The 19,639-nt window shown below is 40.2% G+C and overlaps 1 protein-coding gene across 2 annotated transcripts in view; it reads left to right on the top strand.

Annotated features, from left to right (window-relative positions):
- Positions 1-797: 797 nt before the first annotated feature.
- The window catches only part of PAK5 (p21 (RAC1) activated kinase 5), a 258,183-nt gene continuing 239,341 nt past the window's right edge, over positions 798-19,639 (top strand). The window contains exon 1 of one of the 2 annotated variants that reach the window (XM_037017616.2): positions 798-1,113. The gene's annotated coding sequence lies outside the window, so the exon portion shown is untranslated. Of the gene's footprint in view, positions 1,114-1,156; positions 1,611-19,639 lie in introns of those variants that run through there. The other variant, XM_037017617.2, reaches the window with a different exon arrangement.

Genomic DNA, 19,639 nt, shown 5'->3' with positions numbered 1-19,639 from the left:
CCCTACTCTTAAAATAATCTGCCAGTCTTCTTAATTGGACAAGCCCAGCCTTTTTAATCTCAGTTCAGGAATGGCAGGGAACAGCCAATGCAGACTGGTTCAGACCTGGGTAGAGCAGCTGAAGTAGCAACTAGTTAGCTAGCCAACTAGCAAAGTGAGTGAGCATAGAAAGGGCCCAGAACACATCTTCCCCAAGCTTCAAATGCTAAGAAAGTAGCCAGTTAGCGCTGGGTGCTCAGAGCCCAGTCCTACTGAGATTCATTCTAGGGCAGGCACAGCAAACCTGGCGGCATCTTCACTCGTTAACTGCCACACCATCTGACTCTTGTGGATGCCAGAGACCATTTCTGGGTTTGCTGATTGAGGGATGGCCACACAGAGTTCACAGAGCGGGGTTCTCTAGATCCTCTCTACTCACAGTGGTGGGAGGACCAGCGACAACAACATCTTCTGGGAACTTGAATCTGCATTTTGATTATAGGCACGTGCAAGTTTGAGGAGCGCAGGTCCAAGGGGCAGCAATGAGGTTACCTGAAGGATCTGCCTCTCAGCTGCGTCCCCTCCCCCTCTTTGCCCTCCTCTAAAGCAAAGCTCAGCCCTGCATTGGTCCTGCACAAAATCTCTGCAAACCCCGGGTGTGTGCAGAGGGGGCGTGCAGGAGCTGCCCCCGCCGGGGAGGGCAGAGGGAAAGTGTGATTCGATTGGCGAAAAGACTGCTTTCTCCAGCTCTCGACTGTGCGAGTGTAGACACTCCCCCCGACCCTCCCCCTACACCTCTCCACCCCAACCACCCGCAGCTGTTACTGTCTGCCTCCAGCCGGCTGCTACGAAAACCCGGAACAGCTGCGTTCGCTCCTGAAAAGTCCTCCTAGGGGCGAAGCCGGGCAGCTGGGCATGCTCAGTAGCTGGGGGAGGCTAGGGTGGAGAGTAGAAAGCTGCGGCTCTGCCTCCCACCTCCTCCCTCTGGCCCCCGCCCCCCTTGTCCCTACCCAGCCCGTAGTAGTTGCCCGGCGTGCGCCCGGGGAGACCGGGAACATGGCGCTCCGAGCGATGTAGCAGCCGTGGAAGAGAAGGGGATAAGGCACCGCCGCTTCACTGACAGCCAGCCTCCAGGTAGGCAAGCGCGCCTAGCAGGGCTGCCTGGGCGGATTTCGGCGCTGGGAGGGGCGCTCCGGCGATGCGCACGGCTGGGACCCGGGGCATCTTGCTTTGCCGGGAGAGGATGCGAAGCGGACATCTGTGACAGCGCGCAATTGTGCATCTCCTAGGAGATGCCAAAGGCTGGGGACCGGCTGGCTGAAAGGAAGGGATCGGCACCCCCCGCCCCCCACACCCATGCTCTACCATCCAGCCTGGGTTCTCTACGGGTCAAATAAAGGATCGTTCCTTTCCACTGGGCAGGAGGGCGTGGGAGAGAACCCCGAGACCAGTTGTGAGAGTGCCCTGGTCGCCCGGACCGCTAGCAAGCCCAGCGCCGGTTCTTTGTGTGTACAGGCGCGCACGCCCGGGGATGCCACGGTGCCTGCTTCTCCCGAGGAGTGTTGGACATATTGCCAGCGCAGGATTCCCGTATGGATTTTTGCCTCTTGGCAGGTGTGGTGGACTGGAAGGTGCGATAAGCTGAGCCTTTATGAGGCTGTGTTTTCCTTTGTTACTTGCTTGGTGTGTGTGTGTGTGCGTGGTGGGTTATACTGGAGAGAGAGAACTTCTCGTGGGCACGGGTGTGGGCAGAGCATGGAAGAGGATCTTGGTTCCAAACTCTTATCAAAATTCCGTGCGACGTCGGCCTCCTGGAGGGTAAACTTGAAAAGTCCAGAGATCATAGTGCCCAGTTTGGAGGAGGAGCATGTTCGCCGTTCTTGAAGCTGTGTGTGTGTGTATTCGGAGCTTTAAACATAGGATTAGTTTGAATTCAGCATTAGATATCAATCAAGGAAATGTGAATCATTAAGGCCATTTATGGAAATCTTTTAAAAGCCAAATTGATAAATAAAAAAAAAAAAAGAGAGAGAGAATTTGGCATAAACCCAGAGGAAAGTGTCATCGTTAATAGCTGATGACAGCTAAGAAGGCTGAATACACTTTTGGGGAAATCAGGAAACGTGGCCCTTGGTAGAATGTGGGTTCTACTAAGAAATGGCCACAGGGTTTTAGATAACCCACAAAATCTCTTAGCTACCTCCTGTTTTCTCCTGGGGTTTTGGTGGCATGTACACTCTCTTTCTTGATTCCCTAAAGGAGGGAGTGCTCTTTAGAAGTCCCCCCTACCCTGGAAATTCTATGAAATTGACACCCCATAAGAATAGCTCTGCTACCTTGTATTTGTATATCTATTATATTCAGTAGTATAACAGAATGAATTAAGGAGAGAAGGTAAATTTAGAATATGCTTTTATTTTTTGTTTTATAATTTAAAGGATAGGCATCTGTGACTATGAAGTTTAGAGATACTTCCCTCTGTGCTTACAGTATTTTTTATGGTCTCCTTAGGTGGCAAGAATGAGTCACTATCACCAAAATGAAATGGTGAATGCTTGAGGAAAATGCATTTAAGTACATTAAAGCCATAATTGACCACTCTGATGATGATACCTTAGCTTGGGAAGAGCAGAGGCATTGTTAATGGAAGCAGTAGAAGTTGATGACGAGTTCACTGATAGCATTGGTCTCAAAATAAAATTTTTGTGTTCCTCTGTGAATGGGAGTGACTGATTGTACTAGGACCCTACAACTTGTTGTTTTGTTAATAAATGTGAGTTTTAATTGCAAGCATTGAAAACAGTTTGGAAGTGCCTCACCTTTACTTTGTCAGTTTGCTAAAATGCTGCAGGCAGGTGCAAGAGGCAGGTGTTCTAGGATGTGGCATTGTCTTGGTGATAAGACAAAGCTGCACTGCAGCTCTAACTTTCATTTTTGGCATTGTAATCTTGGGCAAGGAGCCCAACTTTCCCAAGCCTCAGTTTCCTCATCTGTAAAACAAGACTAGGAATAGTGAGATTTACCTAATGGGTAGGTATGTGGATTACTCATAAACCACCAAGAACATTAGTATAAGAGGAAGGGAAATGAATGTTTATTTAACTTGTACTATGTGCTGTGTGTTATGCAAATTCAAACATAGCTCACTTAATCTTCTAAACTGTATTAGTTTCCTAGGGCTGCTACAATAAATTAATAAAAACTAGGTGGCTTAAAACAACAGAAATGTCTTCTCTCACAGTTTTGGAAGCTACAAGTCCATAATCAAGATGTAAACAAGGTCATGCTCCCTCCAAAGCCTCTAGAGGAGGATCCTTTCTTTCCTCCTCTGGCTTCTAATAGCCCCATGTTTTCCTTGATTTGTGATAGCATAACTCCAATCTCCGCCTCCACTTCGGAGGCAAAGTTCCCTGTACTTATAAAGACATCATTCATATTGGATTTAGGGCCCACACTGATTCAGTATAAGTTCATCTTGATTACATGTACAAAGACCCTATTAACAAATAAAGTCACATTTGCAGGTTCTGGTTGGGAGTGAATTTGGGTCAGGGGTTGTGGGAGACACTGTTCAACTCAGTATGCCAGCATTTAATGATAATATTATTTTAACATATGAAAGAAGGTAAAGATTGTCCTATGTGTTCAAATAAGACTTCAAGGGTTATTTAATGCAGCTAATCTATTTGAGGTTTTATATGCCAACTCATGGTGAAGAGCAGCATTCAAAGATACCTCAGTCACACAAATGTATTTATCTGGAAACACAGACAGTCCAGGGTCTCAGTCTGGCACAGGTCCCTTATCTGATGTACCCCGTCCCAGTGGATTTGTTAATATTGCTTTCCTCTCTTTCTGCCACCCCACCAACACAATGCAAACAAACAACAGAAAACCAAATTAAACAACCAAAATGAGAACTGCAACAAAAATACCCCAATTTTACTACCTCTGTAAGCTTTCTTAGCCTGGTAAATGGCTTAGAAAATGACTGTCCATGGAGTTGTGTTAGTCAAAAGTCAATAGTCATCTTTGATACCTGCATTCCCTTTGCCCAATAGCTAAAGATCACGAAGTCTTATATATTCGTCTGCCTATCTCTAAATAATAGTGATAGATTCTTCTTTCCATCCTCATCACCACCGCCACCGTCAAACTTCAAGTTGTCATCTCTCTCTAGGATCACTAGATACATTTTCTAACAAGACTCTGGGTTCCTTGCATGTCCCCTCCAATCTTTCTTACAGAGCAGGTAGGATCATGTCAGTTCCCTGCTTAAAGTGCATCACTTACCTGGGACAGATTCCACAGACTCTCAGAACTTGGATTCTTGGTCACCTCATCTCAGGCAGCTCCTCTTCTTGCTGCTGTCACACTAGCCTCTTGTCTGTTTCTGGAGTATGCAAGCACTTTCCTTATACATGGCCAGTCCCAACTGTACTCATCCTTCGGGCCTCCTTGATCTCCTGTCCCCACCCACCTACATCTGTCTTCATCTTTCTTCCACAGCATTTACCTCAGTGTTCAATTTCCTATTTATTTGCTTGGCTATTTATTTAATGTCTGTAAGCTCCAAATGGTCATATATTTTGTCTTGCATATACTAAGTGTTTAAAGAACGAGTAAAGGAATGAATACTCTTCCTCATAGCATTTTTCTGTTTCAAGACATGTTTTTAGAAACATTTTACTACTATAAAAAGAGCAATTTAGAACCTCATTCTGACTTCAAAAGAGGAGTACTCTTGGCTTTAACAAATACGTCTTCAAAGAATGGTTTTAAATGAGCAGTTAAGAATTGAGTCAAAATATTTTTTGAGAATTGAAGTTTTTGTAATGCTCCATCACTCAGTCAACAAATCTTTCACAAATATCTATTGCACATTTATATTTACCGTGCTAGATCCTAGAAGACAATGGAGAACTACACTTTCAGTGTTCTAGAGATTAATAATAATAAGCAATAAATAATCAGGTATAATAATAAATAAATAATGTTATTTATTGAACTTATGTTATATGCCAGCTTCTCTTCAGGCTGTATCTCTACTCATTACTATAAATAGCTCTCCAGTCTTTCTCATAACACAGAACACAAACCAGAGGCACAACAAATATTTGATGACTTAATAATTAATAGGTACTATTATCCTGATATTTCTAAATAGGAAATTTATGCTAATCTGGGGAAAAAGGAATCTGCTCACATATGAAAGAACATGCAGTTGCTTTCTCAATATATCCAGGTGGGTCCTGTTATACTTTAAAAATTCTGCTTATTGTCTCTGGGGTTAAAATAAGAGACAACTTCTTTTTATGTAAGAACAAATTCCTGGTGTGTTTCTTTGTTTTCCACAGTTGACAAAAATTTTTAATTACCAGCTGAATTGTTTTATTCTGTTTAATCCAAGTGAGAAATGACTAATGTCTCTCTTATTCAAAACCCTTTGGGATTAAGTTTTGAATAGTAAGACTGAGTACTCAAGGGAAACAAATGTGGTGGAACAGAGTTTACATTTTGGATTTCTAGGGTGGCCTAAATTACCTGTCATTTTATTTGCAGGCAAGGTGATTTTTAAAAATAAAAATCATGATTTTATGCATATTCCAGTTTGCTTTTCACCTAAGTAACAAAAAATCAGGTCGTCTTGATTTTGTTTAAAAGTGATGGATACACAATTGAGTCAGCTAAAATCTAAAGGAACTAAGAAGAGATTTCAGTAAGGTGCTTGGTTAAAAAATACATAATAAAAAAGCAGTGGCTACCCAAAATGTCAGAATTTATACCAGCTAAAAAATGTGATAGAAAATGATTTTGTTCATGAATACATGAAAATATAAATTACTTAGGAATAATAGGGAATGTGCACAAAATACTTGGGAATAATAAGAAATATCTAAGGACTTACATAAAAAGCTGTAAAATTTTACTCAGACACATAAAATAAAAAATGAACAAATGAAAACATACTTTCTTCCTGGGCAGAAAGATGGATGCTATAAAATGATTGTTTTTTCCACAATCAATTATTTAGTTTTGTTGCATTGGGATTTGGGAAAACTTGACAAAGTGATACTAGCATCCATCTGGAAGGGTAACTATATGACAACAATCAAGAAAATTTTGCAAAAGAATATATATGGGCGTAGGGGTGAGTTGCCCTACCAGAAATAAAAATTAATCTGATCATTGCACCACATTATGGCAGTGTAATACTGGTGTAAGAATCAATAGATAGCTCAATGGAATAGAGTAGCCTGAAAATAGATTCAGGTCATTTTTGGAACCAGAACTGTGGTGGAGAAATTCTGAAACAGTAAGGAATATTTGACAAAATATTCATGGAAAATGTCTAACTATATAGGAAACATTCAACTAAGAACCTCTGTTTATGTGACTCACTAGACAAAATTCTAAGTAAATTGGAAAGTTATCTGCCAGGTGAGAAATAAAGCTAGAAGAAAATATTTCACAATTTTAGGGGAAAGACTTTTTAATATAAAATTAATGGAAATTAATTATACATTAATATGTCACAAAACAAAGATAGATTTTAATATATTTTAAACTTCTATGCAAAAAATAAAGTTTAAGGCAGAAAATAATTATGGAGAAAAATATTGACACTAAGCATGACAGAACAACTAATATAATAATTGTACCTGAGGAATTCTTGCATATCAGTAAGTAGAAAATAACATTCCAATAGAATTGTTCAGATAGCTGATAAGTAATTCAAAAGGAAGGAATAAAAAGACTAATACCCATATTTAATAATTTACATTTCTTTGATTAAAAGTAAGAATATTTAAAACAAAAATGACATGCCATGTTCCATGTATTACACAAGCAAAAAACCCAATCTATGTATATGTATATACATATACAAAATACATATATATATATATAAAACACTCAGTGCTGGCAAGGATGCAATGAGAGGGACATTCTCATTACTACTGAGAAAATTACATGGTACCATCTCCTTGGAGAACAGTTTGAAAATATTTGTCAAAGCTTTTGAAAGTTCATTTGGCACAAGTATTTCTCTGGCTTTTCATTTTATTTTTATTTCAGCCTCTGCTTAGGAAGTAGATGCAGGCAAAAATTTATATAGAGAATCATTTATTATATTATACAATAATAAAAAGCAGAAAACCTACATAACTAAAAGCTGGGGACTGGCTAAAGGTATTTTAAAGTCCCCAAACCATAGACTATTAAAGTAGATATTAAAATTTATCATTTTGAAGATTATGTACTGACATGGAACAACCTTCACAATTTTAAGTGGAAATAACCAAAAGCACTATTGCATTACAATGATAGGTGTTTTGTGCAATGGAAATATCATACAGGCACGTAAAAACTAGAATGAGAAAGTTGGGCAGTGTCTGGGTAGTTCAAATATGGACGATTTTCCTTTTTTTTAATAAATTTCCAATTGTTTCAAAATTTAGTCAATGATAATATATTGCCCTATGTATGAATCAGGAAAAAACCCTTAATTTTACAAAATGGTGGTGAAACACATTCTGGTCATAATTATTCATTTATGTAACAAACATTCATTGATTATCTCTGTGTCAGGGGCTCTGCCAAGTGTATCAGTAACAACTCTTAGTTAGTATGCCATTGAAAGAAGCTAACTGGAGCAAGAAGAATTTGCTAGAAGGTTATCAGGTAACTAAAAGAATTGCCAGGAATGTGGGGAGGTGGGAGTGGGGGGTGACCTAAAAAACAACTGCGAAAAACAGGTTTGGAAATAAACTGAAACCTAGCTAGCTCCAGGTCTAGATATTAGGTGCTCGAGAAACAGGCTGCAGCCAAGAATAGCCTGTTCGGTCTGGGTCATATTCCCCTGGTTGGTGTACTTGGGGCTCACTTCCCACCCCCAAGCTTACTTGGTCTCAGGGAGGGGAGGTCACCTTGATTGGCAGGCCCACTGTCCCTTTTCCAATGAAAGAAACCAAAAAGATGGAATGGGTGCTAGTCAAAACAAAAGCAAAAGAATAAAAGTGCCTGTCTTGCCAATGGGTTTCAGCCCCGGGCAAATTCACTATGGATTCAATGTGACCAAAGAAATGACTGTAGTACATTCTTGGGGTGAAATGGTTACACCTAACTTTATTTCCACAGTGGCAGGTCAATCACCTGGCCACAGGAACCTTCATTTCATCCACAGTGCCCGTTACCCCAGGACTTAGAGGCCAACAGGGGTGAATGGCAGCCAGCCATCCCTCCCCTTCAGAGGGAACATCTGCTGAGGTGTAGAACCACAGCTAACACAAGGTTTGCAGTACAGTGTGCACAGGGGTGCCCTGCACAGGAGGTGTTTTCTCCTGGAGTCAGCAGGGACATGTCCTAAACGATGTGGCTTTTCAGACTTGATCTTCATGTATAGCAGGATTTTTGAAGGGCAGATCCATTCTCAAGTGAGACTGGTTAAAAGGATTAATTAGATGGTTCATCAGAAGCAAGAGGTCTGGTTTGGAAATAGATGGGGCACCATCACAAGTGTTGGCTTCTTTTTATTCTGAATTATCTTACATTTAGCAAGTTCTTTAGTAATGTTTGAGTTTAGTGCACTGTGAATACTGAGCTCTTGGTTCAAAGAACTTTAGTACATAATAGTAAAAAAGCATCCATAGGTCAGTGTGCATTCTTCCTGTGGTTCTCATTAGAAACAGAAATGTCTGTGGCTATCCAGGTAGCGTAATGCTCAGGTTCACATTGCTTTTATAACTGTTTACAAACTTTTCACTGAGGAATGAAGACTTGCAAATGGAGAGAAAAGTAATTCTTCAGTTGCATTAAAAACAAGACAGAGAAAATCTTGAATTACCAGGAGAGGCCCCTGTCCTGGATACTACATCATAAAGGGCTCGGCTGCCCCATCCTCCAGCCTCTGCATGTGTACAGCCGTGGCTTTCTTACCAATCGGAAAGCCCATGTGCCACCTGTGCACTCTCTGGGCATTTAGATTTCCCTGCTCATAAAGCTTCTGGGTCCCATGTGGGCTGAAGAAAGACTGTTAGTGGGAGGAGCTTGGATACGTGGACACTGTACTCCACACGCAGGGCTGGAGGCCAGGTTGGAAAGAACAAGGGGGCAGAGTGGGAATTGCTTCTCCTTATTTGCCATTTTCTGGAGTTCAAGTATTCTAAGTTGAAACCTGGCCTCCAGGCTGTAAATGAAGGTGTATTTCATTTACAATACAAGCTAGGTCGATAGAACATACTCAGCATTGTATAATAACTGGGACTCTGTGCTCTTGCCCCACCCAAGTGTTAGGATCTGGGCTGCTCAGTAACTGTTTTAGAAACATAACAGTTTTTCTCTGTCTCTGACTATCTGTCTCTCTGTCTCTCTCACACACACACACACACACATAATTAGCTGTTTGTGCAACAGCAGTATAGAGTATAAGAAAAGTAGGTAGCACTGGGTTTATAGCTAATATATTGAACAAGATGTGTTAAGTCTTCCACCAAGTATTTCACCTTTGTATTGTAACATTCATAAGGGCTAAGATAGGTCATCCCAGGCAAAATAGCACACAGTTAGGTAAGGAGGCAAGGAGGTATCAAGTCCTGGCTCATCCGAATCCAGTGCCCATAAACACTCTGGTATATGGCAACTCAGTAGATAGGCAGTGAAGTTTTTTGGAGTCCTTGAACCTTCAATAATCAAAACATCCCTGGATTAATCAACCCCCTTGGACTCTCAAACCCTCTGATGCGGCCTTTCTGTTCATGCAAATTTCATGAAAAGGGAAAGTAAATGCAATTGACTGCCTTATTGTGTTCAGTCTTACAATGAACTGAATGATCAAAACCAAAATCAATATTTGGTTGCTTGTATTAGAAACAAATTCAACTTAACATGTGAAGACAGATATCAGTTACAGCATTCCCTTTCCCAGTTTTCAAGGGAATTGCCTTTTGGTCCTTGGTGATGGAGATGAATTGGCAATGAAGAGTACCTCTCTTTTTCCCGTAAAGCACTGGTTCATATCCCAAGACCTCTGTTACCTCACTGTCTAACTAAATCAAGATGACTTTATACAAACAGTATTGGTTTCATCACTCTTTTAATAACAGATTACTGATGGAAGATGAGAGGGTGGTCATGAGCTCACTCACTCACACCTTCAGTCCCAAATGTAAGATCTACGAGAGAGTCAACAGTTGCTAGCTTCATTTTTCAATTCAAACTCAAATTCAAAGTTGACATACTAATTAAGAAACTCTAGCTGTATTCCAGGTGGAACTTGATCCCTTTACTTCTAAGGATGGTCATTTGAGTCATGCAAATGTTGGTATGAAACTCTGATTTTCTATCGAATTGTTCTTAACTGTCAACTGAGTGGCGCCCTTGACTAATTTATCTCCTCTGCAATTTATTGACTCAGGAAGAGAACTGCCTGGAAAAGAAAATTAGAAAACTTTGTTGGGTTAAAGGAAAGGTTATTCCTCTAAAGCAGGAACAGTTGCTACATGGGTATGATTTAACCTTTAAAAATGTAAACAGTGATGGGGGTGAGTGGGGTTAAAGGAGACAAATCTCAAAGACACTGAATGTAGAGTTTTCCCCATCTTTGTGGTTTTTAGGACCATGTCCCTCTCTAGGCTTTAGAGACGTGGAAACAAAGTAATAAAAGGAATTTTCCAATTAATACTTGGACAGCTATTCATGACTTGAGGTAAGTATTTTACCTTTTATGAGAGGTATTTAAGGTAACTGCTACCTCCAAGTTGGTTCAGTCTTACCACAGTTAGCATCCACTCTCCTTCCTTCTCACAGTCAAGGAGCCCCTAAGTCTCATCAACTTAACAGTTTCATGCATATATCCTTCCCTGTCCCCACTGCCAACTAGACATTGTCAGCCTCCTGACTTTTCTCTTTGTCTTCATTCCTACCCCAGAATGATCATCTGATCTTCTGTTTATGATCTTCTCATTGAAATGTTCTCCCTACCCAGTTACCCTTTTCCCTAAATTCTTCCACAGAGTACTGGGTTATCCCTCTCAAAGTATTCATCACAATGTTTTGTAGAGTTTTACTTGACTCCCTTTTGTACTAGACTGAGAACTCTTATAAAGCAGGTATCTTGTCTCTTTATCTTTGTATCCCCAGCACCTACCTTTATGCATATATATATGTCAGGTCTTTAATAAATGTTTGTGGATGAATGATTGTAACCTAGGCTAAAAAATAAGTCCAAATGCAAAAGGGCAATGCCATGGTTTAAAATTCTGGAATGGAACTACCAATGATCTAATCCATTTCCTTGAAAAAAAGTTGCACACTAATATTAATGTTCTGCTTTTTATAAATGACACATGGAAGGAAAGATTCATACTCTTTCTGGTTAGAGACTAAAATTCTAATATTGGATGTGAGTATAAATTAGACAATACAAATACACTGAAGAGAGGAAGTAATGGAGCAAACCATAAGCTAAGAGGCAGCTTTCTAGCAATAGTCAAATAAACCAGGCTTCTTGAAAAACATTATGAATAATTATTTAATTACCAAATGCAACTTACACCCACTGCTCTGTCATCCCTAACCTGATAGGAATATGGTTGGTTGGTGATGTGACCCCTGCCTGAACATCAGTTGATATTTTTTATATTGAAAGCTGGAGTTTTATTCAGTTAGGCCCAGTCTTTGGCACCACTTATTTCCATAGTAACGGATGCACTATAAAATGAGAAAAATGGAGAAAGCTTGGGAGAGAAATGAATCAAAGTAAGTGGTCCAAGTAAGGGTTCCCAGTGTGAGACCTGGAGTCTCTTCAGGCTCTGGCCACGTATGTTTGTGGCAGAATTTCCAGAGATAGAAGATTCAAGAGAGATACTTGGAAGGATTTTAAAGGCAGTATATAGATACTCTCTGACAGCATTTACTATATTTATGTCAGCTTGAAATCTTGTGGAGGGTAACTTGCTATGTTAACAGTCTCCACTGATTCAAAGAAACACTGAACCACCTAATATCCACTGATAACTAGGAATCAGGGAACCACAACTGGACACTTTTACTATCTATGAAATATAGTTGAGCCATCCTTCTAAAGCTAGAAGCTGTAGGAGAGTACTATGAATTCTATGAGGTACTAAATATTTGACAATGCTAATTTAGAGCAGAGTCTTGTGGTTTAGATGTGTTCTTTTTGGCACACATAGTATGATATTCCCCTCCCCCCCACCAAATCCACACTTCTCACTTCCTATTCTTAAAAAAACATGTATATACAAATACAAAATTTGGCAACCATCCCCTGTGGTTAATTAGCTGAAGAATAGCTCTCTCCACAATAGACAGATAATGGAGTCTTCACTTTGCCACAGTTGCCATCACTCCCTACTGTGTTCCATCAGGTCGTTTTACTTGTTTATATTACCCTCTTGGTCATTGAAGACTTTTCAATTCATCATCTTTGGATTATAAGAGAGGATTGTTCTGTGTTTGATCATTTTATTCTTATATATTGTTCCTTCTTATCTCATTTCCTGAAAATATGACCAAATTTATTTAACAATTTATAAGGCAAATGACATTTTAGAAAGAGGCATTTTAAAAATTCCATCCTAGAAAAAGAAAATCTAGAGTTAATAAGCCTTCTGTGCTGTTATGAAGTTTACTTAAGGGATAGAATTCTGGGATATTTGGTAGGAATATTTGCATAGTCATCAGCAACTAACTTTTTCAATATTTTTCAACATTGGATGATTATTAAAATTTTCCTCTTCAGTTTCATTTGAATCAAACCAAAATAGAAAAAAAAATCATGTCATCTAGAGCTTGCTCTGGAGGTAGGGATTATTACAACTCAGAAGTATGCTATCCTATTTCACATGATACTATCTGGAAAATACAAACCATGCAGAATGCAAATATGCCCACTGAGGTGAAATAGAACCTTATAAATTCTATAGACTAGCTGGAAAAATCTCAAAGTCAATATTGGAATCCCCTTAGGGTGAACTGAGAATAGCGATATCACTGTACCTTACCAAAAAAGTAATTAAAAACAAGTGAGAAAATTCTGGAGTTGTTCTGGAGTTTTTATTTGCTTGAGATGGGAGAGTGAGGGAATACTTTAGAGAGTGGGAAACACAGAGCACAGCCTGCCCATTGAAGGGGGTTTTCTTTCCTATATCAACCAGGGTGGGCAATGCCTGTAGATTTTACTATAAAAAAGAAAACCCTTTAGTTCTAAGTTAATCACTTAACTGGTAGGATTAAAATAAACAGAGATAACTGGATCTGTTAGGGTGGTGTCTGCTTGCTTCTGCTTTTGTCCTTTGACAGGCTAAGTTCCCAACCAGTCATTCATCCAACCAATCTTTATTGAGCACTACAATGTTTATTTGGAGCAGCACTTAAGCATGTAGGGACACACCAATGAACATCGATAAAAATCCCTCCTATGCAGGGAGAGACAGTAAAGAAAAAACATAATAAAGGTATAGAATGTCAGAAGGGGAATCTCTGCCTTGAAAAAGTGGGGTCCAAATGGTGGGATGGTGGCAGGAAAGGGTGCAGTTTTAAATAGGGGGTTGGTGTAGACCTTACTGAGAAGGTGGCCTTGACAGAGGGGAGGGAACTGCTCACGTAGAACTATTCTGTGGTCCCTATGGGAAAGCATCACAGGTGGAGGAGGCAGTGCAAAGGCTCCAAGGTAGAATACCTGGCTTGTCTGAGGCCAGTGTGGCTGGAATGAAGTGAATGAGGGGGAGAGCAGGAAATGAGGTCAAGGAGGTGAGGGTTCAGAGCTGGTAGGGCCTTCGAGGCAGAGGTAAACACTAGCCTTTTCTCTAGGCAAGATGGGGAGCCATTAGAGAGATTTGAGCAAAGGACAGAATCTGGCATATTTTACTGGAGTCACATTGGCCTGTCTGTTGAGACAGGGAAAGCCTGAAGGCAGGGGAGGCTGATTAGGAGGACATTGCAGTAATTCAGGCAAGAGATGATAGTGATTTGACCAGACTTACAGCAGTGAAAATGGTGCATAGTGACCCAATTCTCATATATTTTGAAGGCAGTGCTTCCTCAGGATTGGGTATGTGTTATGAGAGACAGTGAGGAGTCAAGTCTGACTCAAAGGTTTTGGACCTGAGCAGCTAGAAGAATAGGACTGTGTTCACCTAACAAAGCAGAAACTGTGATCTAGGGGGAAAATCAGTTCAGTTTTGGACATCACACTTCCCAGTGGATGTCTACTTCTGGTGGAGAGGTTGAGGGGTCACTTGTGGGACATGTGAGTGTGGAAATCAGAAGAAATGTTTGGACTGGAGGTATAACTGTAGGACTCAGCATTGCCAAATAATGGGAGGTATTAAGAGCCAACAGACTAGATGACATCACAAAAGCAAGCGAGTTTAAACATAGAAGGAATCCAAGGACTGAATCCTGGCCAGTTCCCAAATGAAGAGTTTTGATAGAAGAGGTGGATCCAACAGAATCAGCAGAACCAGCTGTTCCAGGATAAAGCCAGTCACATATGTGGTGGCTGACTGGCTGTACTTTGGAGTAATGAAGCTGACTGGGTCACATATCCCTTGTCCTCAGCAGGATACCCTGGGCTTGTTCACATGGTATGAGCAGGGCTCCTAGAGAAAGGGGAGGCACACAGGCACCTTAAAGCCTAGGCTGGGAACCGGCGCCATGTCACTACAGATGCATTACAAACCAAGCCTCAGGACCAGCCCAGATTTGAGGGATGGGGAAGTAGACTCTACTTCTTAAGAGTTGCTGCAAAGTCACATTGCAATGAATACAGTGAGAAGTGAAGATTGGATCCATTTTTTTCACAGTTTGCTCCAATTTGCATATGATTGGCCTCTTGCAAAGACCTCAAAATTTTTCATTCAGAAATAAAATTTTAGTGTTGGGTCAGACCTCAACCTCATTCTTGTGCTGCTGAGGACAGAATTAGCAGCCATGCTAATTCTCCTCTGGATTTTTCTCAGTGAAAATGGCTTTTCATACAGGTAAATGTTGACAGAATTTGAACCATAACTCTGTCTCCTAGAGATTTAATATGCCCAGGATGAAGCCATGGCACATAGTAGGTGCTCAATAAATTGTCAGTTTTGTTTTGTTGGTTATAATAAGAAAAGATATGCCTCAGTTAGAACAATGATAGTAACAATAACTAAAATTCTCTGAACCTCTATATTATTATCAGATAGTATATTATATGCATTGTAGCCTGTCTAACCCAATAGGCTTATAAATTAGGTGTTGTCTTACTCCCATTTTATGACTAGTAAATGACAGATTTGGCCTGCCTTGCTCAGTTGATTAACATTATACTCCCAAGTATAAAAGGTGAAGGTAAAATGTATTTCCTCAAGTTCTAAAGATTATACTCTGACCTCATCTGTTTTAGTTTGGGTTTCCATCCAGAAACAGAACCTTGTGTAAGGATTCAAAGGCAAGTAGTTTATTTGGAAAGTTCAAGGAACACCATTAGGAGAGAGGGAAGTAACATAAGGAAAATCCACCAAAATTGGAATTTATGTGCAAAAATGGGAAATGGAATAATACTGACACATGAATTTTACACCATCTAAAGGGGAGGGAGCTGAGATATTTATGCACCAATTGTCATTCTTAATTGGTTGAAGTCTGTTCCTAGGGGGTGTTAATTCTGCATTTCCAACCTTCCATAATTTGGAAGAAACTCCAGGAACATGGATACTAGCAGTTGGACATCTGTAGGTATGTGGGTGTCACTAATAGGACTTGCTATATCTGTACCTGTTTCTCCCTGTTTCTCCCTTCTCCAAAACTTCAGAAGTCCTTGCTAAAAAAAATGTAACAAGCTATCTTTGGCTAGCCAACTGTGAGTGTATTGATGGGGCCATCTATTAGTGTAGACACAGACATTGTGTGTTTAATAGGTAAAAGGGCATTGTGCCAGAGAGTTAAGTTGCACTCAAAGACATTTCCAAACGAAAGAGATAATATAACTATATGTACTGAATTGGAGTCTTAGATAATTAAGCATGCATTATGTTAAATGAATCTAATATTGAAAAATGGGACAGAAGTGAGGCTACAATTGACCTTGTGAGGAAACAGAAAGGGTAAAATATTCCCTAGGAGTAAGTCATTTATCCATGTAATGCAATTGCATTCTTGTAGGGCACTAGTGGACCAGTTGGTAAGCCACCTCCTCCAAGGTATTAATGGAACTCTGTGTCCCAAATAATGTAGTTCACACCATATCATTTTTAGGAACAGATACATGACAGTAGGGAAAGTTGGAGAAAATATAGTAAAAGTTATATTGGCATGGATGATAAAAATTAATTTTAGTCTAGACCTTGCTGAAAACTGCAAACTAAAAATAGTCTGGGAGGAGAAAGTGTAATGGATATGCTGGGGGCAGAGAGACAAGTCTTGGTCATATTTATATGTGGGTGTACAGTAAAAGTTAGTGCATTTTGATTGGGTGTTGAAATGTACTAGGTCACCAAGAAGTGAGGAATGGTTATAAGGCATGAAGTTAGTAGCAGCTTGTGGTGGGATTTCAGAGATAACCCAGATGGTTTCCTTGATGAGAATGTTATCAGTTGAGGTGGTTTAGGATAGTTGGGAAAATGTTTTAAAATTAGCCATCTGCTTCGAACAATGTAGAGCAAGAAGGGGGAGCCAGAGTTGAAGAGGTCATATCAGCGATTGCTAGTAGAATATTCTTGTTTAGTGGGCCACCAATTATTGGGCTCTTAAAGGAAATAGCTGTTAAGCCTTGGGTGTGAGATATGGCAACTCATCATTGTGGGGATAAGCAAAGATCCCTGATTTTTTTTCACACCAGACAGCACCTTAGATATTGGAGTTTTCCACCTGCAATGGCAGAAAGGTGTAGAGGGGCCTTCCATAATTTCTGGTGTTTCTAAAGGAATGAAGAGAAGAAATTTGATACCTGTCAGAGCCAGAGGAAGAGTGGTCCTCAGTGGCTTTGGGTCCTTAACAATGAGCCCTTTTTTACCATCTTTGGTTGCTCTGACTGTTCCTGAGTGGTAGAGCTTTGCCCTTCCCTAGCCAGAATGTCAGGGCTCAGCATTCATTTCCTTTGTATTCAGGACCTCTGTGTTGTTGAACTTGAGGGGGCCCCATTCACATCTGGCCCTTGGGAATAGTGCCTCCTGAATGGCCTTCTGCAGCAATGCCACTTATATTGTCCATTGATTTAATTCAAACCTGGTGAAATGGATCACTTGTAGTTACGTGTGTTTTCTGTTCTCCTTCTCCTCTCTCCCTCCCTGTGGTCTGTAAGAGGCTCGAGGGAAGATTTTATGTATTTTTAATAAAGCATTTCACATGGTGCTCTCCACATAGGTAGACAAATAAATCTTTATGAAATACATGAATGAGCAGTAATGATGTGACATGTGAAGCCTGACTCTGTGTAAAATATCTTACCTGTTAGTGCTCCTTAATCTAAACAGAAACCCCATTGGGTAGATATTGCTTTCATTTCTTCTCTGAGGACACTGAGGTGGTGCACAGAGGTGAATGAGAAGAGACAGTCAGTGAAGACAATTCTTCCAAGAATTGTAATGTAAAGGACTGAAGGGAGTTAAGAACAGAAGATGTAGCTGCAATAGGACACTGGGTTGAGGGAGGATATTTTATATAAAGATGGTGAACATTTTATATAAAGATGGTTGAACATCTGTGCATTAGTATTGTCATACCAAACTAATAGGAGATGTGTGGACTCAAGCCCCTAACTTCTCCTGATAATTTGTTTCTTTGGCTTTCTCATCTGGAATATATTTTTCCTCTATGATATTTGAATGTTGATGGGAAGGATTCAGTTGTGAAGGAGAAGGAAGACGTTATGTTTGAGAACTGATCATTGATACCATCCGGAGATAAATGTAGAGGTCCCATGAAGGAATGGAGAGGAAGATTGTTCTCTAGAACAAGGAGTAAAGGAGAGGATGAGATTAATTCAGGGAAACTTGGTTGTGGGAAGTTGAAAGTTCCTGCTTGAAGGCTTCTCTTTTTATTTTTAATGAAGGAGGCAAAGTTATCATTCAATTTGAGGTGGTTATGGCAGCAGTTTTAAGGAGAGTAGAAAAAATACGAAATGGCCTCTGCAGAAATTCAGAAACTGAGTCCATCAGAGACCCTAACATTTCCATGTATTTCCATCAGTTTGTATGAAGGAAACCATGGCTGCAAATTAAAATCCTAAAGCACACATTTTATTTGTATCTACTAGAAAAATAAGTTTGGCCCCATTTAGTTAGCATCTAAAATAAAGGAGGAGAGGCTTTCTGCACACAGAGGAAGTTTGAGTTTTATCAAATGCCTTTAAAGAAAATAAGCTTTCCTTCTCTTGATTCATTTCCATGAAAGTTGGTATTAGGAGGATGATATACTGTGTATATTCCGTATGGGCTAACATTGTCTTTGCAGTCAGATACTATGGGAACTACAGAGTGAGTGGCCCGGTTGGATTCTTTTGCTGAAAAGAGATCCAACTCAAAGTGTGCCACGCAAACGAGGAATTTATTGGCCTTTGTGGCCGAGAAGTCCAGAAATAGAGCTGGGTCAGGAGCTCAGCCGTGTTAGCATGGTGCCACTTCTTCCCCCTCAGCTCTGCAGGCTTCTGGGTGTGCTCCATTCTCAGGCTCCATTCCCCCATTTTTTCTGGCAAGATTAAGGTTCCCTACAGTTCTAGGTTGAGAGCCTACTAATTTCAAAATGCAGCAGGAAATGCTTACTAGTCCAATAATGCCAACAACAGTCTCAGGGTTGAATTTCAGGGGTGCAGGTGTTATTTTTGGGGTCACCAGACAGTGCCCACTCTTTGTCTAATAACTGCAGTCTGGGGAATATGTTGCCCTTGGACCCCCTCTGTGTCCAAACCTGTCTCTGAAGTCAGAGGTCAAAGGATTCTCCCAAACCACCCAGACCAAGAGTGAGGGTAGAGAGGGCTCATGGCGATTATCTGAATGCCGTTATCAGAAGCAGGAGCAATGGAGGTGCTTGTGAGGAAAAAAAAAAGTTTTCCTTAACAGTGGATAAAAGTAAAATTGACCAACATAATTACATTCTCTATAGTTTTCTGGCCCAGTGAAATTCCTCTGGTCACATAGTTTTGGCTGTCATAATTTATTGTACTGATGGTATTTGAAGATATCTATTTTTCCTGGAAATAAATTAGCAGCTTCCAAAGACACTATACATAGATTCTTTTTTCTCATCCTCCTGTGATCTTTGCTTTTCATCTTCATGTCCTAATTTTTCCATTGTACTGCTGCTTCTATTTTGGAATCTTGGTAAGAAATAGATTTGTGCACATATACTGATTAAGTATGAAATTCAAATGAGAAGTCATCTGCATATTCAAAACGTAACTTAATGGGAGGAAAATTAGTGATAATTGCAACTAAATGTTTCTCAGGGAAATGAACTTATGTGCGTTTGTGGAGACATATATTGTCATACTAAACTAATATGAAATATATGCACCCAGGCCCTCAATTTCTCTTGATAATTTGTTTCTTTGGGTTTCTCATGTGGAATTTATTTTCTCTCTACACCTTAAGGGATTTGGTCTCATGCTATTCTGTGCAGCTGCACATTTCATCAGGTCTGTTCAACCTTTGGACAAGACACG

The sequence above is a fragment of the Manis javanica genome, chromosome 5 (assembly GCF_040802235.1).
Source record: "Manis javanica isolate MJ-LG chromosome 5, MJ_LKY, whole genome shotgun sequence".
In the NCBI taxonomy this organism is placed as follows: Eukaryota; Metazoa; Chordata; class Mammalia; order Pholidota; family Manidae; genus Manis; species Manis javanica.
This window is presented reverse-complemented; position numbering and strand designations above follow the sequence as displayed.